General features: G+C 45.1%; 1 long non-coding RNA gene across 1 annotated transcript; it reads left to right on the top strand.

Moving 5' to 3' along the window:
- Positions 1-11,957: 11,957 nt before the first annotated feature.
- LOC149325874 (uncharacterized) lies at positions 11,958-22,443 on the top strand. The gene is made up of 3 exons (XR_016286237.1): positions 11,958-12,004; positions 17,714-17,767; positions 21,008-22,443. It is a non-coding gene; the product is annotated as an uncharacterized LOC149325874 (long non-coding RNA).
- The last annotated feature ends 402 nt before the right edge of the window (positions 22,444-22,845 follow it).

Here is a 22,845-nt window from a genome sequence, read left to right as displayed (position 1 = left end):
GAAATAGAAAGGGTCATCATTGAGGCACGATGGATCGCCAAAGCTGGAGACAAGTGCGTTAGCACCCTTTCAATTTTACTTTTAGACACGGAGTTGAGTTTTCTAGGTCCGCTTTAATTACGGCTCTGATTTGCTTGAATTTTGTTCTTTAGAACTTTTTGACATGCTCCTTAGAACTTTTTAACTTTTTCTTAGACTCTGTATGGCTTTCAGCATTTGACATAGCTTTCGCGTAGCGTTCCTTTTTGTTGTGTTGTCTCTTTGACTCTTCTTTGCTTCGACTTTCCACAGTTTTGCGGTATTGTTTTGTTTTGGCTTTTCTTCTTTGTTTCTGCCAAATGCCTCACGATGAGTGGTACCGGGGTGACGTTGCGTCGCTTCGATGTGCTGTTTCTTCCATGTTCTGTGCAATGTGTATCAGTGTTAGATAGATTTCCCACGCCTGCTGCTTTATTTGGTCACGTGGGTCTTGGATGACATTATAAAAGCTGCTCGTTTCTTTGAATAAATGTGTTGGTAGTCAGCGCCAGTCCTGTACACTTCTTCGTTTGTCCTTGTCTTTTCGTGCTGCATTCTTTAACCATGATCACTGACCAACAAGCCCAAACAGCCACTTTAGTTTAGCTTAGATCAGCGTGATGTCTAGAAATGTGGCCATACTGACACCCGTCCCCATGTTACAGTTTGGGTTCGTAAGGATGGTCATGCTTTGCTTTGGGCTCGCCGCGGAAAGACACCGGCCCTCGGTGTTTTCTGTCTCGTTCCTCCGTGTACGGTGTGCTGCATTAAATTCCCCTCAAGTAATTATTCGCTGTTTTACTTCCTTCAGCGCAGGTGTGAAGAGTCGGTCAAAGAAGTTGAGTTCTTGCTAATTCGGAGGCATGATAGCTGTGAGTACGTGTGTCATGCAATCAGTGCGGAGTGTGTAGTGCGTTTACGTTAATTTTCTTGATGCTAACATTGCAGATTTAATCGAATTGCTTGGAGAGTGCGCGTGCATGTTTGTGATGTATCCTCCCATATTTGGTTCGACGTACATTTCTTGTAGCGCTAAAATGTCTTGTACTGCTCAAATGTTCAGGAGAATCCGACAGGGTGGAGTAGATTTGTAATAAGGGAATACTTACTCATTGACATCGAGCCGAGCGCAGCCATGCGGCTACAGGGGAAATCTGAACAGCTTTCTCAGAAACTATACAGTACGGAAAGCTGCACAGCTTTCTGAGAAAGCCATACAGCTATAAAGAAAGTTATATAGCTTTCGGTGAAAGCTGCATAGCTTTCCTTTGCAGCCGCATGGCTGCGCTCGGGTGGTTGTCATGAGTAATTACTTCCTTATTACAAATCTACTCCACCTTGGGGCATTCCCCTAAACATTGGAGCAACACAGTTTCCATTTCAAGTTATTGATCAATTCGCTCTTGCCCTGCCATAAGCTTGCCGTCCCGGTTAGATCAGTTGGTAGAGCGACTGCTCAGGTGAAGTGGTGGTCCCGGGTTCGAACGTCGGGCCAGGACGGCCATTTCATTTACTACGAAGTTTCTGAGAATGCTGTATAGCTTTGCTTTGTAGCCGTATGGCTGCGCTCCGGTGGCTGTCAACGCGTAACCGCTGCCTTATTACAAAATATCTTGTATGTCCACTTGTGCGTGTAGGACCTGCGTTAAAGACCTTTGTTTTCATACATAACAGCAACAGTTATAATTCAGGATACAAACAAGTTCTTTATATGCCTACTTTTTTCTTCTAGTCATTGCTTATGACGCGTTGGCTTGGGATTGTTATGCCTGAGCACGCATTCCGCTGTCCTCAGTGGAAACCAGCGCCAGGCGCCCGCCATTGCGCAAAAAAAAATCCGGACTGTCGGACATGTCGCAGCCTGCTGCATGATTCGTCCTGGCTCGCCTGGCCCTTCCCCCCCTCTTCAATAACGTCGGCTCCATACTCAACCGATGTTTTGCCGGCCGCCCTTTCCAGGCTGCAAACTTTCCCCGACCAAGCCCATCGAGTCAATTCATCCCATTCAAACGGCGGTAAAAGGCGTTACCTGATTGGAAGGCTCGAATGGCTGGCTACTGCAACAGTCATCGCAGGCTATAAAAACAGAGCCGTGGTGAGCCGGAGCTACAGACGGGTAGGAGACCAGACATTACTTCAGAGAGACGCTCTCCCGGGGCGTCGACCGTTTCATTGCTCACCTCTGCGCAAAAGTGACAGCAGGCAGAGAGGCTCCAGTCCCAACAGTGAGACAAGGTGTGAGACCCAGTCGTAACAGTGGATTGCAGCTGAACTTGATACAAAGTTGGTGCTCGACTTGGCTTATGAAACAGAACGAAACTAAATGCAAGTTTATGCACGTGTCCCGTAAACGATCTCACCTGCACTTTTCATACACGCTAAACAGGACCGCGCTATCTGAGGTTGAATCCTATAGATACCTCGGCATAGAAATAACAAGTGATTTTAACTGGTCGACACACATTTCATCTCTTGCTGCTAGTTTTCTACACCACTAGGATTCAACAGACGATCGCTCACATTTTCTCCCCCTAAGGTTAGACTAATCGCATATCCGCACTAAACTTGAATATGCATCGAGTATTTGTATTCCCCATCAAGAGTATTTAACACATATGTTAGAGGCCATTTAAAGTCGAGCTGCTCGGTTTATAACATCAAATTATGATTCTTGGAAGAGTGTCACTAATATCAAATCTTCCGTTGGTTTACCTTCCGTGGCATCCTGTCGTAATATAGCAAGACACTGTCTATTTCATAAACTTTATTATAATTTTCCCCAACTGCGTTAGAGCCTAATTATGCTCCCTATAAGATCAACACGGCGTTTGTTTAACTGCCGCAGTGTTCAACGCATTCATGTTTCAACCAGTGCGTTCAATTCCTCGTTTTTGCCAGTTGCCATAGCGGAGTGGAATGTCCATCCAGTCAGTGTTGTGAATGAAGTTAATTCCCTAAAATTTAAACACATCTTTATTGCTTTATTCTCCTAATAATTCCTGTGTACGGCTCTTTCTCTTTCTTTTTCTTTTGTTTACCTACTTACTCGCTTGTTTTTCTTTTGAAGTGTTCACAGCTGTATCTACATGTGTCTAAATTTATGCTCCAAACTTTGTTTTTTGTGATTTGATTACTGTTCGCCCCCCCCCCCCCCTTCCTTATGCAATGCCCCCTGGGGCCCTTAAGAGTAAATAAATGATGATGATGATGATGATGACCGAGTACAGCTACCTCGGCGCGGTGAGTGCCTGATGCTTTCTCCTCAATTCGCCAGACTGCTTTAGCACACGTGACTGTAGGGCTGTGTTTTGCACTGGAGAGAACTTTGTTGTTTCGAGCCTAGTAGGAGCGTTTTGAAACCAGAGCTGATGCAGAGGAAGTAAACGAGGCTTTGTTGTAAAGTTTTGTAAAGAATTGTTTGTGCGTGTCATACTAGTAGCTCGATAGCAGTGAACGGCAAAGGAATTCTAAGAAAAGGGAAAACTGCAAGAGGCTATTGTGCCCGATGGAGAACTTTAATTTGAAGGAACTCATCGAAATTTGTGAAGTGTTGGGCATTGCTTTCGGCCCCGCAAAACGAAAGCATGCGATCCTTGAGACCATGCGGGCAGAGGAAGTAAAAGCTGACGAAGCCAGTGAGGCCTGGGCTGAGATCAAAGAATGACGTCAGCGCAGGAAGCCAAAGAACTCTTTGAGCGCGAGATCAAAGAAAGTTGTGAGCGCGAGGAGGCCAAAGAACGCCGTGAACGCGAAGACGCAGATCTAGAGCGGCAACAACGCCTATGGCGCGGGAAGAGACAGAAAAACAGAAGCAGTTTGAGATAAAAAACGGCTTGCTAGCGTAAGGAAATTGATGAACCTCGAGGATGAATTGCATCGGATGACTTTCGAGAGACAAAAATATTATACGTTGTGCATTATACTAACGGTCGGCAGCCGAGAGAAAGGCTGCTGGCCTTCGTGACGGCGGGGTATATGACGAAGCATTTGGCGGAGTTCGAGAGAACCTGTCTGAAAAGTCGCATTGAGCGGGATCGTTGAAGCGTATGACGTAAAGCGCCTGTTGGACGGCGGTTGGCGAACTACGACGTGCTGAAAGGCTTTTTACTGATGAGGTACAACTTGTCACCGGTGGGCCTTGCACAAAAGTACCAGCGCGAAAAATATAGTAATAAATAGTTTTTCGATGTTCTCAACCAGTATAAACCCGACATTTTTGAATAGCTCGAAATTGCGGAGTGTTCGGACGATCGTGACAAAGAGGTAGAGTGCATAGCTGTGAAGCAGCCCTCCAGTGCGGCACAGGTGAACGTAGTTAGTACTTGGCAAATGTAACTGCTGCTTTAACAGTGAAAGACACCCCGCGATCGCCAACAGAACAAACCTCTCTACCTTCGTATAAAGTGTCCACAGCATCGGCCAAATCAATTACAGAGGTTTCGCTTGAGTTTTGAGCAGAGTGATCGGAAAGTGGATTTGCTGGAGTTGCTGAGAATGAAGTTGCTGAGAATGAAGTTGCTGAGAATGAAGTTGCTGAGAATGAAGTTGCTGAGAATGAAGTTGCTGGAGTTGCTGAGAATGCCAGAGAGGATGTCCGGTAGTGCATTGATGAAAAAGCCAGTCCTAAAGCAAGCGAAGTCAAAGGGGATGAGATAGCATGTTGTGCATCACATTCAACAGAAATGCTAAAACCTGCGACTTTCGATCAACGGAAGCGGACGCTGAGTTGTACGTTATTGTTTGCGGCGAGCGAAGAAAAACGAGTCTGGTGCGAGCTCATAGTCCCGAAAGCGGCTGCAGTGGCGGGAACATCGCAACACAGTGCTAGGCGGACCGTCATCCGCAATCGGCTGAAACGCGTCAGAAGAGCTGCCTGTCTGAACTCATGTCAGCAGAAAACACTGGTTCGACTGCGCCTGAAGAAGCTGAAGCGCCGGACAACAGTGCATTACACAGCCTTCATGACGACATGGGGGCTGTAGGCGTCATTCCATCCGAGAAAGAGGTGGACGAATGTGCACTCAGGGACTCTGAGGAGGATTAGGGCAGGTTTGAGGAATTTAGCAAAGGCATTAAAGGCAGGCCTGGTCTAAGAACAAATGTGAATCGGCTGACAATCGAACGATATTGTCAAACAACAGGAACCTCTAGGATGTAGGCTACGGAAGCAGCATTTGCTTTCAAAGGAGCACTCAGCGCAAGTGCACTTCTACCGAAATATGAAAGGCAGGCATAAGAAAGAGTGCTGCCGCCGAATAGAGAGAAAGGGCAAGCACGCGAAGCTGGTTGCCACCATCGTAGCCATCAGCGTCAGCGGCAAAAATTACTACAACAAAGTCAAAGTCAGTCACGTTGTCAGCCCTGAAACTAGCGTCTCGATTGGAGCTAAAGAAAAGTGCGAGCCATCGCCTTCACACAAAGCGAAGCGCGTAAGTGTGCCGAGGCAGACGGATCTAGGCAGTAAGATAACCTAAAAAAAGAAAGCATACAAGTATTCGTGCGCGAAAGACTACCGAGGGTGAAAACTAAGATACAAGAGAGCGCTGCCCGGGAGGGGAGAAACTAAGGAGCGGCAGAAGGGTGAATCTTGCCGCCAGTACTGAGACAGCATGAGGCGTAAAGGCACGTACTCTCATGCAGGCTCTCACTTTTCACTGCAGTCATGGAACAAACCGCGATCCCACGGGAAGCGGCATGCGCGCGGAAAGAAAACGCGTGTATGGCTAATAAAGCGCAAGATTGAGCGGGGTCATTATGACAGAGGGAACGAGATAACTGACAAGAAGGAACGTCTAAACGCTCGAGCAAGTAAAGTATCGCGATGGAAAGGCGTGAGTCGATGTAACGCTATTTAGTAGGCGTAAAATCAAAAGGCCAAACCGATGCGAAACATCACACCGAGCGAAACGAAAGGATGCGCAAGGAATTAACCATTTCTGGAAGGTGTCACTTGCCAGCATGAACAAAAAAAAAATGGCTGAGGCTTAGCTAAGGTTAGGCCTAGTCAGATGCGAAGCATATTGATGGCTAGGCTTGGTAATACATGGCTTTCCTTGGTTGAATACTTGGTCATTTTAATACAACCACTAGAAGCCTTCGTCGTGGGGGAAGACAACGGCATGGCTACAGCGGAACGCCGACTAACCCCGAGACGCGCGTTGGGTGAGCGCCTGGAGTGCCACGGAAGCCGCGTCCGCCTGCCCGGTGGAGCGAGCGTTTCACCTACACCCAGTGTGAACGCGCGTTCGAAATGCGCTGGAATGCCGCTCGAGGACATTCCGGCGTCTGTGCGATGGCATCGTTCTCCCTCTCTCAGCGCGTGACGGCGATCTGTCGTGACGTCATCGTGTCACGTGGTGTGGCATCATCGTGTCGCGTAATTTGGAGGCGCACAACCACAGCGACGGCGCGAGGTGGGCCCCCGTTTCTCCACGGTCGTGACGTCATCGTGTCACGTGATGTGGCATCATCGTGTCGCGTAATTTGGAGGCGCACGACCACAGCGACGGCGCGAGGGGGCCCCCGTTTCTCCACTGTCGTGACGTCATCGTGTCACGTGGTGTGACGTCATGTATCACGTGATTTGGAGGCGAACAACCACAGCGACGGCGCGAGGTGGGCCCCCATTTCTCTACTGTCGTGACGTCATCGTGTCACGTGGTGTGACGTCATGTATCACGTGATTTGGAGGCGCATAACCACGGTGAAGGGCTGAAGTGGTAGCTAAAGTAGTATGCTTCGCATAAAAAAGAAAAAACGGTCCCACCGGATGCGTTACGCACGCGCAATAGAAAGTTGAGGCTGGAGCGCAAGCGGAAGGAAAGGGCTAACTCGTAAGCAAGAGAAAGCAAATCGTTCTCATCATGCTGCTCCCGTGGAAACCAGAACGACAAGTACAGAGAGAGAGAAAAGCAAAGCTACAGCGAAAGAGGCAGAGACATTAGCTTACAAGGCAGCGAGAATTGTTTAACGTGCGTTGGAAGCTAGTTAAACGTTGATGTAGACGCACTAAACCGTCTGTTCTAATCAAGGCTGCCTACGACACTCTCGTGGCTTACATTTTGTCGCTTCGCGAACAGTTATGAAGTTCGCTCGTAGATCGGGGCGAAATTGATGTCCTCATTTGCGGCATCAGCTGAGTGTTTTCGTGCTCGAGTTATCTCCAGGGACCAAATTTATTTTGTATTCGGCTCAGTGGTTACGGCCCTCGACTACTGACCCGAAAGACGCGGGTTCGATCCCGACCGCGGCGGTTGAATTTCTTTGGAGGAGAAATTCTAGAGGCCCGTGTACTGTGCGATATCAGTGCACGTTAAAAAACCCCAGGTGGTCGAAATTTCCGGAGCCCTCCACTACGGCGTCTCTCATAGCCTGAGTCGCTTTGGGACGTTAAACCCCATAAAACCAAACCAAACCTATTTTGTATTCATTGCATTGCGCGTATTACATACGTGTTACGCTTTGTTTGACTTATTATTTTAAGAGTTCTGGTATCCCACTTCTGTCTCTTGTGGAAAAATGCACAAAAAAGGGGGTCAGAAATACAGCTACTAAACATTTTGTGACTTTGAAGTCTGATGTCTTTACGGGTAACAGAGGGCATTTGCTCGCGTTTGGTCTTGCCCATTGCCGGTTAGTTCTTGGGAAAATGCAGAACGAACAACGGCCGGTGTTGACAAGCAAGCTGGTCAGAAGGCTCGAGCGATTCTGGTCCAGACATCTGGGCGACAATGCGGCGGAGCAGGGATCGTGGCCTAATGAGCGGGGTCTGTTCACATAAGGAAGCATGAAGCCACCTGCGGCTAAGCACCGGACGAGAGCTTGGATGAGCCTGGTGTACGAGCGCGCCCCACATCCGAGCCACGCGGAAGCAGCTCATATTCGTTGCGATTCGTTGCGCATTGTCTAGCGGCGGGGGTGATGTTATACCCGAGCACGTATTCCACTGACCTCCGTGGAAATGAGTGCCGTGCGCCCGCCACTGCTCAAGAGAAACCCGGACCGTCAGTCGTGTCGCGGCTTGCAGCATGATTCATCCTGGCTCACTCAGCGCAGTGCCTTCCCTTCTCCCTAGCGTCGGCTCGAGAGTAAACCGACGTTTCGCCGGTCGCCCTTTCCGGGCTGCAAATTTTCAACGACCAAGCCGTTCGCGTCAGTTCGTCCAATTCAAACAGTGCCAGTGGCGTTACCTGATTAGAGGGGTCGAACGGCTGGCTGCCGCAATCGTCACCGGAGGATATAAAAACGGAGCCGCGCTGAGCCCGAGCACCAGACGGGTAGCAGAGAAGACATCATGCTAGAGAGACTCTCTCACAGGACATCGTCCTGCTCCTTTGTGCTGGCCCGTTCTGCTCTCAGGCTTTTGCGGCAATTATGGAAAGCCCTTGTACACGCTCTACATAAATATTTCGTTGACTCACCGTCACCTCGACTGTTTCATCGCTCAGCTCTGCGCAACAGTGGCAGCGGGCTGAGATGATTCAGTCCCAACAGTGAGGCAGGGTGGGGGGCCTAGTCGTAACATGATTGAAAGCGTGCATATACGCTGGTATCAAATCTTTCTTTTTGAGAGTTTGTACGGGTGCATATCTGGGTTGTGTGGTAGGCAGCTGCCTACTTGACTTCATCTCGTATCTGTTGTCCGGGTTCTTTGGGCAGTTCCGGGAACATATTTTGAAGGAAAGTTTGATTTCTATAAGCTTTTGCCTGTCATACTGGAGTCAGTCTGAGTTGCTGTCTGTCCTGCCGCATTTCGCTTTTGAGATTTCGCTTATCTTCACGCAGTTCGGCTTTTCTTTGCTGCAGTTTCTATCGAGTTTTCGTGCTACTTCGTCTACTACTGCCCTAATCTCTTGCCTGATCGTTCGGGCTGGGTGGTCGATCATCTTTCGAACTTGCACAATGGTAGCGAACTTGTTCTTTTCGAGTAAAGCGTATTGCGCTAGTTGATAAAGGTCCACTTTGCATATTTAGCGTACAAAGTACGAACGACCCGGAGGAATAGACGACATGGGCGCTCAATGACAACTGGTCGTTAACTTGAAAATTCATAACATAAGAACGCATCATTGTCCGGCGTGTATGCGCGACACTCGCCTGGAGTGCAAGAAACGCAATAATCACACTTGTACGCTGGACCTGTATAGCGCCACGATGGTTTACAATCAGACAAAAGGGACTTGCAGGGAAGTGTGAGGTGTTTCGCAACGCCAAGACAGTAGACACCTGTGGCCAAACCATCACTAGCTTTACAAGCATCATAACTATGTATCTGGGCAGTTGCCTGCCGTTTTTAAGTACCTTTGTTGTCGTTTTTGTTTTTCGTCTCTGTTTTTGTTGTTTTTACAGTGCGTTCGCGCACTTTTGCCCACTGAAGTCATGAGTTACCCAACAAACTTCCAGTTGTCCATCAATGCCCCTGTCCTCTATTCGTCCCCTAATTCTTTTATTTTCTGTTGCGGTAAACTTTATGGTGAAAGCATTTGATGCATCATCATTGACCACAGAAGGTTGTCAGCAGAGGTATCACACCTTTTGTGGTCAGAGCAGAAAAATATCTTTGTACACGATTAGATTCGAACCACCACCCTTCCATTCCGCAGCCGATCGTGCGAATGGCTGCGCCACTTCATGCCAACGATTTTGTAGTTGTCCTTGTCTAGGACGCTGGAGAGTGTTTGCAGAAAGGCGTCGAATCAGACGGATGACTCCCAAACGCCTTCCAGTGTCTCCAGCATTTAAGATTCGCAAACAATTATGTACTTCATTAACGTCTTAATCACGCATTAGTGACACAAGCAGCAACACCGCGCTAAGGCTTTCGACTCGTCGCACTTCGGGTCAACAAAGTGCCTCCTGAATTTTTTCAAGGTGTTTGTTATGTTATTTACGGGAAGAACGTTTTCTGCACTTACACCATGAGTAGGTGTTGTGGAGCGGTGAGAGCGAGTTGCGGTGTGAGTGTGTGAGCGCCTTTGTTGCGGGCTCGCAAGTGGCTGATGTCGCTGCAGTCCTCGCTGTATCCGGCGCAGGATGACTTTGTAGTCGAACGCGGGAAGTGGTTGGAACAGATAGTTTTGAACGCGTGCCTATTGCTTGTACGAGCCGGTCGGGGTATTCTGTCCTTGTTTGTATAAGCTAGACGGCTTCTCGGCACTTTCGAAACTTTATGAACTAATTATGTACACCGTCATTTTTGGCAGAGACATGTTAGCCTCATAGGGTAACTGTGGCCTTGGTTGCATTACTCCTGCATCTGCTTTGGATATCTTCTGGCCGGGTTCCACCGGAGCAGTTGTATGTGAATCCATGTGGGCTCGTCTAGGCAGAGTCTCCACAGCAGGCCGCTGTAGAGACCGGCGGGGTGGGGAGCTGGCGGCGCTGCAGGCGCTCTAGTACTCGTAGATCTATTGGAATTACGCCTGGTATTGCGGTCCTCTCCTGCGGTCTTCAAGAGACCATACTATGACTTAATATGGATGCCCGGGTGGTTTCCGCACATTTGTCTGAGCGCGCTGGGGCAAGCGGTCGATAATGTCACTGAAGGCTCGCTCCATGGTCAGGTTCCAAGTCTCGCGGTCGGTCGGCAGAAGCACATGCGGGGCACGTGCTTCAGCTCCTGTGCACGTTCGTCAGTTTCGGCGCGCGAAATTCAGAGCCGATCGTCCGTGTTGCTACGAGTGTGCGGATTTTATTGTTTTGATCGATATATTTCCAATGCAGTTTCCACTTTGACACCACAGTACTAAAAGTGTACTGCATGCAGCGGACCGACGCCTCGTGTTGACCTACTTGCATGTTAACAAAAACAGCGCTGACAATCTGAAGTTTTTAAGTGCGATCTCTTCGCACTTCAGTCACTGTTTCATTCTCGTGACGGCAAATCGAATCCATATATTGATTGCATAATCTCTCAGAAAATGCTAGCGCTGTCACCCAAAACTTGCTGCTGCGCACGTACGAAGTCTCGAACGGGCATCAAAAACCCAGAACAACCGCTGCGAGGTTACAAAGAACATCGCCACACCCAATGCGACGTCCATCGCTGGGCGCAAGCTCCAATGAAGAGCATCTGCTTCGAATATGGCACTACCAATCACTCGTACGTCGTGCGAGACTTCGCAATTCTGCTAATTTACAAATATCCCCAAATGTGTCTATGTGTTTCAGGTAAAACGGCTACTTAAAAAATGTAAAGTTAGTATGTTCAGTGAAGGTTGTTGCAATAATAAGAATGGATACGTACTACGGCAGTGAGTTAACTTTAAGCTGTATACATAATTTTCCCTAAGATATTACTATAAGGAAGGAGTACACGCAATTTGCCGTAATATATATTAATTTTCGTTTCTTCAGCATCCCTGTGCAAAACAGTTTCATAAAGGCTACAATGAGGTTTTTGTTATACTGAAGAGCTCGAGTATTTGATAAGTGCCATCCTTAACCATAGCCTGAAGTCTCCCTCGAGAGTCATTTTATTGCTGTTGCGGGCAAGTTTCGAACTACAAGGAATCTTAGCAATATCTCTTCAACCTCGCAGTTCATACAAGATATCTGCATCGTGGCGGACCAATGTACTGAGGAGCTGAAATCAGAAGAAGTGAAGGCAAGTTACAGTTACCGAATTTGGAACTTAGATGAGCTAGCCGCAGCTCAGGTACCTCAAGTTTCGATGGCAGATGCCGCGGCTAGCAACATCTTTTGCTTCCACTTTTCTTTTTATTAATACATAGCCGCTAACAACTAAATATTTACACGTCAAGAATTTCATGATGGAATACTTTCATTAGTTTGTATATTTGACCCGGCTGGTACCATATATTTGCCCAAAACAAGCGGGCTGAAGATCCTCCCTTGATGCTTTCCGTTGCAGGGCATGAGCTATGTCGTTCGTTCCTTACTGTCATGTTCTTCCTATAATGCATGACTATCTGTGATCTTGCAGATATTGTTTCCTTGCGCGAGGAAGAAGATGTGGGATATTTGGGCAAGTGCGATTCATACTTCTTTTTAATTTTTACTACTTCTCCCTTGTGTCAGGCTAATAGCGTAATAGCGTAATAGGCTAATAGCGTGTCAGGTAATAGCGTAGCCTAAAGACTTCTTGATACGGACAATCATTCTTGATTTTGCCGTTTATCGAGCGCCTGGCTCACCACCCCAATTCCTGTGTCATTTGCGTGAGAATATCAGTTCATTCGTACACAAAAAAAAATTTAGTGGGAGACATTATTCTTCCAGATGTTAACTGGGAACCTTGTTCTAGTGGTGAATTTAGCACTCATGTTAATTACATGCGTGACGTGATCTTATGCCACAATTTGCAGCAAGTTGTCAACTTATCAACACGAGTCCAATGTTCTTCATCATCAATGCCTGATCTTGTCTTCGTGAGCAAAACAATAGACCATTTTTCAGTATCAACTGAACATGAAATTTCTGATCATAAAATAGTGTACTATTCGTGTCATTTAATGAAATTAACCGCTATGAAGACAATAACTGTACAAGTGAAGGACTTCACAAGTGCCAGAGCCGCAAGCGTGTTAATTACCTCAATTTACACCTTAGCAACTTTCACGGAAGCAATGAAGGAGAACATTGGGACAAGTTCAAAAACATTTGCACTAATTGCATTCAAACTTTTGTTTCAACGAAAACAAAGAAAAGAGGAAATGAAAACCCTTGGATAAAGCGTGAAGTCATTCCCTTGAAAAGGAAAATAAAGCGCTTAAGACGACGGAATGCCTCAACGAACTACAGTACAGAACTTACAAGCTACGCTGAGCTCGTCAATTCAGCATGCCAAACGACATTAATAACACTTTGCCGTACTGTATTCGTATAGCTCCCACAAAAATTTTGGAAATTTCTGATTAAAAAAAATAATAATAAAAGATGGCATTCCCGTCGTTGAAAAGCAAAATATCGCCGAACACTTTAAAGCATTCTTCCACAGTATGTTTATTGACTCAGAACAACTTGCACTTCCTTTTTCACCTGTATCAAATGTATCTCTTGAATTTCTATCCGCCCAAGGTGTGTTTTCCATGCTCCTTAATCTAAAAACAAAATCTACCCACGGACCGGATAACATACCAAGTGTTTTTCTGCACCGATACGCAGAAATGCTGTCACACTTTCTGGTAATAATTTTGTGTGGGTCACTGTCCACTGCAGCCCTTCCCCATGACTGGCGAATGGCACGTGTAGTGCCAGTGCCTAAGAAGGGATACCCTACAATGATTACTAACTACTGAACAATTTCGCTAACATCATCTTGTTTTAAGATGCTTGAGCACGTCATAGCCAACTTCATCAGAGATTTTCTGGGGGATAACGATATACTTTCACCTGCGCAGCATGGTTTTCGTAAAGGATTTTCTATGATGACGCAATTAACAACGTAACCCATTCCCTTGCTAGAATTGTAGGCTAATCCGGCCAGGTGGACGTCACTTTTTTAGACTTCAGGAAAGTCGTTGACCTGGTTTCACACTCTAACCTTACTGAAAAACTTAGAAGACAAACCTTCCTCCTTTCATCATTAACTGGGTTGCTGCGTACGTCACTGATCGTAGAGTTTGTTAATATTGATACCTACTACTCCCATGAACTTCCAATTACTTCCGGCGTCCTTCAGTGCTGTGCGCTAGAACCGTTGCTGTTTTTGACATGTATTAATGACATTGTCAGTGTAATTACCGAACCGCTCCAAATACGATTGTTTGGAGACGATTGTGCGCTGTTCAGGGAAGTGTCAAGCGAGGATGACCAGATAAATCTTAATAATATTCTTCAAAATATTCTTTCCCGGTGTCACTGTTGGCATATGCAATTGAACGCTAACAAAACAGTGTATATGAAAATAACCAAGAAACTGAATAACCTTTTTTTCCCTATGCCCTCGGGACAGAACCATTAACTGAAGGGAGGGAGTATAAATATCTTGGAGTCACACTAACAAACAGCCTAAACGGGAACACTCATAAAACTATCGTATGTGACACAGCCTTTCTGAAACTGCCTTTTCCGTCATAAATCGAAGCACGCCCAGCGCCCAAACTAAACGTTTAGCTTGTACATTATAAATAAGGCCAAAACTTGAACACGCATTCGTAGTATGGGACCATTATACCAAAACTAACATTGACACTCTCGAAAGAATCCAGCGTAAGGCAGTCAGGTTAATTTTTTCTGAGTAGCGTACAACTGAATCCCCGACAGCACTAATGAAACATGGAATATTGACACTAGAACTGACAAAAAAAAGAATTCAGCGCTTAAAATTAATGTTCCGTCTTAAAAATAACCTTCTTGCTCAAACTCCTGGCCCATACATAACACTACTTACGGCACGCCGACCCCAACATCGATACGATGACTCTCTAACGCCATACAGCACCAGAACTAATGTTTTTAAATATCCTTTTTTTCCTCGCATGATAACAAATTGGAACAACTTAACTCTGCCTCATCTAACCAGCGCTGATTCAATTGAAACCTTGAATTGCTGATCTGAAATGTTTTCTTGTCTGCTTTTTGGTTGCCCAAACTTATCGTGTTTTTTCCCTGCTGCATGTTTCACATTTATTTTTTGATATTTCAATTATTGGCTTACTACTATTTGTTTATGTTTATGACTTTCCCAAATCACGAGCTCGGTTTGCATTTTGGCTAGTCCTTGTTTTGCTCATATTCTATTCCCCAAAGAACAAGTGTTTTGAAATTATTTGCTATCTTCAATCTGTACACTAATGTTATTTGTATGCGCCTCCTGCTTGGGCCGTAAAGGCGTGCAGTATTGGATAAATAAGTAAAATAAATAAAAATAAAAAAGCCTCAACACAAAAATTTCAAGTTAATACATTTTCTTCACAAAAGTTTTGAAACGAAAGGAGATGTTCACAATTCACATACGAAAAACGGATCAAGACTTATACAAGAGGACTATAATATATATTTATATACATTCGGCTTTTTGTGCCTGCTAGAGTACCTATAGGTGAGTGTAGCTAGCTGGAACTGCTTAGTGCATGCTGCCACCTCAGTTATCATCGAAATTGGAGAGCGTGGATAGGGGCCCCACCGATTAAACGAGCTCCTTAGTTTAGCTTCAGTGCCTAGAGGGGTGACTAGTGAAGGGCTCTGAACTACCAAACACATTTTGATCAGGCTACACAGTCGTTCTCGTAAAAAAAATTGTCATCAGCATATATTCTTGACACGGAGCTGTTGTTGCAAATAGAACAGTAGCTTGTTCGAGTTAAACGCGAACTAGCATGCGTAACATTCTTGTTTCTACTCCAACCGCTTGCTGTGGAGGTTAAAACCAGAGTCATCGTACCTATTAGCAGGCCTAGAAGGTGACATTTCAGGTAAGAGTAAGCAGCACAAAACAAACATTTTTCTCCTGTCGACGATGAGCATAGTGAGCTCTCCGTTCCTAGTTCAGAAGAATGGACTGTTGGGCGTGTTGGTGCATGACTCGATAATACAAGGAGCAAAAGTGGGCAGGCCTTTGCCTTATTTTGCCTCTCCCCGGGGACACATTGTAAATAGGGCCGAACTAAGAAATAACACCGATAAGAAAATTATGGTGAATTAGAAGTATGACCCTTTTCTGTAGAAATGATTCCGGGAAAACACTGACCGAGGTAAAGAGAAAACAACACTTTTATTTATTTGACTACCGCCTAATTGCCTGCGTTGCGGAGTGTCGGCATACGAGACGGCAGTTTGTAATTGTGCATGGAGCTGAAACCGACATATTCGATGTGACGTCTAGCGTCCCTCAAGTTTTAGTCCTAGGACTTTTTCGCTTTACATCAATGATATCAGTAAGAATATAGCGTCGCATATGAGAATCTTTAGAGGTGAGTTCATCGTGTACAAAAATGTAACAAGTAATAGGGAACATGATGTGCTTCAACATGACCTTGGCAATATCTATGAGTCGTACAGGAAATGAAAAATGGAGCTTAACTTGGATAAAACAGTGTTTACGGCGTTGCCGAGGAAATATGGATAGCCGGTACTGCATACATTGTGAAGAATACATGTCTGAAAACAGTCCCAGAATACAAGTACAGTCGAATCTCGTTATAAAGAAGTTGAATGTGATCTATGATTACTTTGTTACAGCCGTAGCTTCGTTATAGCCCGTGTTGACCGAGCTTCCAAGGCGTATTGTCGCTTCTTTGTTATAGGCACCATTTTGTTATAAACTGTTGCGTTTTAACGAGGTTGTACTGTTCAGGCGCCTATGTCACGTCATCGCTCTGCTGGAACCGGCATGTAAGTTATACATTTGGGAAGGCCTGCAAAACCTTAGGATTTCTCTGCTGAAACACCCGTTCTTTTCCACAAGCTACCCGACAACTTCGTTACAGAACGTAAGCACGGTCAGTATTAGGGTATGTTAACACGGTAAGGGATCCGCCTCCTGTACTGATAAAGAAAAACTTGAAAAAGTTCAGTCTTTGGTGGCTCTAAACGTACTTGGGAAGTCATCTAAACATCGTAACTTCAGTGCAGCAATAGCGAAGGAATGTTCTAACTGAGGAATCACTACGCCACCGTGGACCCATGCTAATGGTCAAACTTTTCCATAACATATGCTAATTGACATTCCAAGCGAAATATTGATCTTTAAACCATGCTCTCAAATTAACCCTGTCCTCAAAGCGTACGTGGATATAATTGTAGGACGGCAGCATGCAGCAACTATGTTTTTTACCGGAAACCATTCGTGAATGAAACCATTTCCCAGAATTTGTTGCAGCTATCTCATGAAGCGTTCTTTTGAGCCACGTCACGTCATTTATTCGTTAAATTAGGAGCTGCTATCTGTCCACAGCTGGCATGCTTCGTGTGTTTCACAGTGTTTCAATTTTCTTTTTTTTTTCACGTTATACGTGGGTGAAATGCACATTTGAAGTTTTGTGTAGGACTACTTCTTCATTTAAGTGTGTAATGGGTCCATGTTTCGTATTTGTTTTAAAGTATGTTTTTTCGTCGAACTACAGATTTGAAGGTTAATTTACCATGAGCATTATATGGCGACGTACGCATCAGCGGAAAGTGTTCTCAAATTTTGTCGGCACGTTCATGGGTTCCTATAAGGATATATGAATAAAGATTGATTGCATTAGGCAGCAGGTAGGGAAATCACGCTAAGTTCGAAATTTGCTTTATATGGAATAATTAAATAATTAAACGACAAAAGCAGTCTTAGACGTCGCAATAGCTAGGGCCGTCGATATAGCAATTGGACTTAAGAATAGCCATGGCGTCCAAACATTATGTGGACGTTCCATTTTCACATGGCTCCACATGATCAAAAAATTTAAAACAAAATCGAAAAAAGAAAGTAAAAATGAAAAAAAAATAAGCAAAAAAAGCAAACACAAAAATGCAGGTAGCAAGAGAGCACAGCGAAAGGCTCTTGCATTTATGCTGTTGAGAGGACTTTATGAGCAATCCTGCAAATTTTTTGCTAGATGACAGTGGTGGTTTTTGTTTTCTTGTTTTTGTAATCTTCTGTAATTGTCTTATACGTGTCAGGCGCTTTCCTCCCTCTCACCACCACTGTAGTGCGAAATTGGCGCGCTTATAAATGAAAAATAAATAAATGAACATTGAAGTTCTTTTTATTAACGCACATTAAGTGACATTAAACCATTTACATTTGCAGGAGAGTTACCCATTATTGACTACACAACAATTACAGAAGCTGGAAGAAATTGTGGTAAGCATAGACAAAAGGAAATAGTGGAAAATTTTGGGAAATTTTATTGCTCTATTACATGCTAAATATTTTGAAAATTCATCGCCAATGTTTAGTCGCTTTTTTCGCGTTCTTATGTTTGCACTGAGTTTCTTGAAAATTGCAATCCATATCAAATCTCCAAAAGATTACTATCTTGCATTCAACTAAGCGTTTTTCTGCACGTTAGTAATATTGGTAGACTGACCTGCAGTCATAGTTATCTAAATTGAATCGGAATTACTTTATAATAAACGCAAAAAGTACAGGTCAGCGCAGAGTAGACGATTGGTTATGATCACTGGCGACTTTTGCAAGACTAAGCTTTAATTAGTCCTTTAGGCAACAGGCTCGGGCTAAGTATTGTAGGGGCGGTTATTTTATTAAAGGGTGAACCACCAAATAATACAGCTTTCTGCTATAACTGCAATTTCGAGAGCCACTTAGGCGATATTTGACTCTTTGGATGCAACGGCAAAAAATCGCAATTTCTTTCGCGTTTAGTTCATACTCCGGTTGACTCCTTTGTGGCTCGGTTTCAAGTTCGCACCGCAGTCACATTGCGCTCACACTCGCACGAGACCAGAAGAATAGGTGAGGTGCGTTTCCGCCGTCAACGCAAAGAGTCATGGGAAAATCGTCTGCTGGCTACTTCCGGTTCCAAATTGCTCAACTGATTGCATGCATCGCCCTATTCACCGCGTAAGTTGACATCGTTTATGCGATAAATAACTCTTGTTACTAGTCACTGATTGCACTGAAGCATCGAAAGAGAAGCCCGTACTACGTATCTGCATGACCTGAGCGCAGAAATGGACAATCTAGAGAGGTAAGCGTATTTTTTCATGGTTGATATATGCCGGCCGCCGTAGTCCATGTCTGTTGTGCATATGCGCTGAGGCGCATATGCACAACATACGTCATTATACAGCGCATAAGTCATTATACAGCCGTTTTTTGCCGCACTTTGGTAAACTGCAATCTGTGCAGCTGATTAGACGATGCTCGTATTTTCCTGAGAGCGTGTAGAGCCGCCAGTGTGCTAGCAGACGACCCGTATATGCCACTGCGCGCGGGGCGCGTCTCAGCACATCGCATGGTGCAGTAATAAATCGCCTTGTCGCCTTTTTGTTATTCCAGATGCAGTGCAGGTGGCATTTCATGTGAGAACACGCATGAACACGCCGCAAAGGAGAGTAGAGGTTAGATTATATATGCCACGCTGTGTTGTACGGAGCTGCGTGAATAAAATGAAATGGCCTGCCCGCGTGTTCTGGAGCAGAAATATTTTATCGAGTACTTACTGCTTTCAATGATCCGTTGGAAATACGTTGCATGAAGTCAAGGTCACCACGTTACTTCAATCGCATGGGTGATTAGCCCTGCGCTGCGCAACGTACCATATTAGAGCGCAAAGTGCGTTAGGTACCAGGGTTCTTTCGTCACCCTAAAATCACAACTGCGGCAGGCTACAAGGCAAATCAACTTGCAGACTGCTCATGAGGCGAAGTTGAATTTATCTTTCGATGCTTCAGTGCAATCAGTGACTAGTACCACGAGTTATTTATCGCATAAACGATGTCAACTTCCGCGGTGAATAGGGCGATGCATGCAATCAGTTGAGCAATTTGGAACCGGAAGTAGCTAGCAGACGATTTTCCCATGACTCTTTGCGTTGACGGCGGAAACGCACCTCACCTATTGCAAACGCAGGGAGGTTCTCAGGTGCAGCCATGCTCACAAAAAGCTTCCTTTCCAGTTTCAACACGCCGTTGGGGCGGGAGCAAACAGGGAACGTGGCACGCGAGTCGCAGTGTGAACTTTCGTCGTTACGGCTAAGCGCGCTCTTAATTAAACCACGTGATTTTCGAATCACGGGCCAGGTGGGGAAAATGTATTGGGCAGCACGCCGAGCGTAATCCCGTTTTAGATTTTCTCGAAACTTCTTCGGCTATTGCTAACAGCGAACTGAGAATCTCTAATGGCGGCCAGGCGTCTAACTTTAATAGCTAAAACCAAAATATTAGATATTATATGCCCAGCAAATTGCCATGAATCGCCTCTTCTTTCCTTGCAACTGCCGGTGTTACTACGCCGTAAAAGCAATCTTTATTGCTGAAAAAAGATATTTTTCAAAACAACTCGGACGGCTTCCCACAAATAACCTGTCGTTGCTGAGTGCCTCACTTGTGATTCCTGTCACATGCATCTCCTCTACGTTCCTTTCTTGTTACCATGTACTTACCGGCCAAAATTTGCACTTAAATTTGAAGGAGGTTTCTCTTTCCTTCCTAAAATGACATAAAGATGTTGAGTAGATCGGGAATGGCTGAAAACCTGCTTGCGTTGCAAAAAGTGACATGCTCTGTTGGCCCCTCTGATGTGCTGCGAGGCGAACAAACGCTCTACAAGTACAAAATAATCGTTTATCATTTATGGTTTATCGGGGTGTAACGCCGCAAAGCGATTCAGGCTATGAGGGACGCCGTAGTGGGGGGCTATGGAAATTTCAACCACCTGGGGTTCTTTAATGCACTGACATCGCACAGCACACGGGCCTCTAGAATATTGGCTCCTTCGAAGTTCGACTGCTGCGGCCGGGAGCGACCCTGTGTCTTTCGGGTCAGAAGTAGAACGAATAACCCCCGAGCTACCACAACGGCATGGAAGAATCACTTCATATTCATTGGCGCATGTGTCGTATATAGAATGGCCGGTTAACTGATCTCTTCTCCGAAAGACTTGTACTGAACTGCGTTTCAAATAATTTTTGCAACCTGCAGCATGATTCCCGATTCCAGCTAATCGAGGTCGAAAGGTATGTGAGCGAGCTCCGCAAAACTAATAGGTATTTTTCTAAGAAAACAAACCCATCTTCTTGATAAATACAGCGAAAGTCTCCAGATATAGACTATAGCTATACAAAGAGAGAGGCGCGCACTGCTTAATTAATTTTTTTCTGGTGTCAAATGGTGCAGCAAGTATCATTCTGCGATTTGAAAAGACAATAATTTAGCATGTAAATATCATTCCACAAATTTAGCTGGCTTAGTAGGATGCCAGCAGGGCTAGTCTGCAGTTCTTAACAATGGCAATCAGAACGACAGTAAAAAAAAAAGGCCGACTGTGTGCGCCTCGATTCGCTTTTGCTGTAGTATTCTGTGGTGGTTGTCCAAGTGGGATTTTTTCTAAAAATGAATCTCTGCTTTCCTTTTGCTGCAGGCCTGCGCCGCTGCTGGCATCGATGACGTCACAACCGGAAAATTCGTCCTTGTCCACGTATTGCGGCGCTTTGGTTAGGCAAGAGGCGGCCATTTGATTTACGAAGGTCTAAGTCTTACTGGTTTGGAACAAACTGAGAAAAGGTTTATGGAGGCACGTTACGAGAACGGAGTGGCCTAAAATATTTACATTCACAATCAGAGTGGTGGAAACTGTGTCTAATATGCATCTAGAATTCGGAATGATAATGCATGCGAAAGTGATCTCACAATTGTACCCACTCTAGGCGTGGAACGCCTTCTTTTTTCATGTCATCAACTAAACACCCGCGCCACAAAGCCGACATAACCAGTAACTGTTTTCTCAGAATCATCAGTGCATGAACACCGAACGGAGTGATACCCTTGCCGAGAAAAGGCGCTTTTACGAAATGAGTTTGAGCCATGCCCGCCAGTGATACTCGTCCAGACTGAGCCCACGACAGAAAAAAGTCCGAAAGAAGACAGGGACCAGGACGGTAGTCATTCGGCTCATGATATCTAGGCGCAGTCCCTGATAAATGCTGCCGACATGCAGGTCTGCTCTGACAACTACATAAAATTTTTTATCTTGCTAAACGCCTTTCACACATACATCTGTCTTTGCACTTAGTAAGCTTCCATGTTGAGGCAGCTTCTGTGCCTTCCCTACCGCCCCTCTTTCATCCGTTCCCTGACCGTTCTCCCCTCCTCAACACAGTATACGATGCATGGACAACATCGCCCTTTTTGATACACACTGGCAGAGCGTCTAATGAGCTCATGTTGCTGAAGACTTACTAGTGGCACGTCTCCAAGTGTTATCTGCCAGCTATGGAGTCTCGGTGAGCGGACATCATGTGAGGGGTTTATATTTTGCGTTTCTATCAAATAAACATGTTGGTTAGTAAGCATAAATGGCTTTTCGACTTGGTATATTTTGTTTTAAAATTGAATCGTTAGCGGTTAATAATATTTTTATTTGTAATCTGGAGTTGATATTCCTCTTACCCTGTAAAAAAAATTTCTTCAACAAAACATGGTGCTGGGCTAGTTGGTTATTCATACTTGGCATGAATGCCCATATCGACAAGAAGGCGGACCACTGCATTAGCGACCCATCTATAAGCCTGTACTCAGCGGAGCGCGGTTTTTTTTGAAGAATTTTTATAACAATCTTTGTAACAGATTTTACTTCCTTGCCTGGTCGTATGTCATGTGCAGTTCTTTCTTTTTTTCTTTTTTTTTCTTTTTGCAATCTGGCTCTGACAATTGCTACATTTACAGCTGAAGAGGTGATTAAACCTTTTTCATCTGTTAGTCTAAGATAGCTGGCGCTGCAAAGTGTGGCATGTGATGTGACTGGCTGGTTATAGAAATGTGACCTTGTGACAAAATAAATCGGTTGATAGTTGCGTTCTTTTGTGTCTTGTCCTCCCCTGTGGTTGTCGTTTTTGCGCTGTCTTCCTACCAAGAAAAAACAAATATCTCTACATCGTTATAGAAGACACGCAGTTTCCGTAAATGTTCCCTATGGTGCACACAGAGAAGAAGCGCACTATCGGCCACACACATTTATGGGATGCGTGTTCTTGGTAAGCAAACTTTTGCAGCATTTCTTCACGATCCATCCTCTAAATAGTATTACCTTGTCATGAAGCATGTACGTTTCCAAGCATCTACGCACATGTCATGTGCTCGGCATGCATGCGGATGTCGAAATACCTCATTCACCGCGCGATGCATCCCGCCAACGTTTGTGGTTGACGGTACGTCGTGCGGTCTTCAACGAAGTTCTTACGAAAAGTATATAAAAGTAGA

The sequence above is a fragment of the Amblyomma mixtum genome, chromosome 10 (genome assembly GCF_055824585.1).
Source record: "Amblyomma mixtum isolate Tamu chromosome 10, ASM5582458v1, whole genome shotgun sequence".
NCBI lineage: Eukaryota > Metazoa > Arthropoda > Arachnida > Ixodida > Ixodidae > Amblyomma > Amblyomma mixtum.
This window is presented reverse-complemented; position numbering and strand designations above follow the sequence as displayed.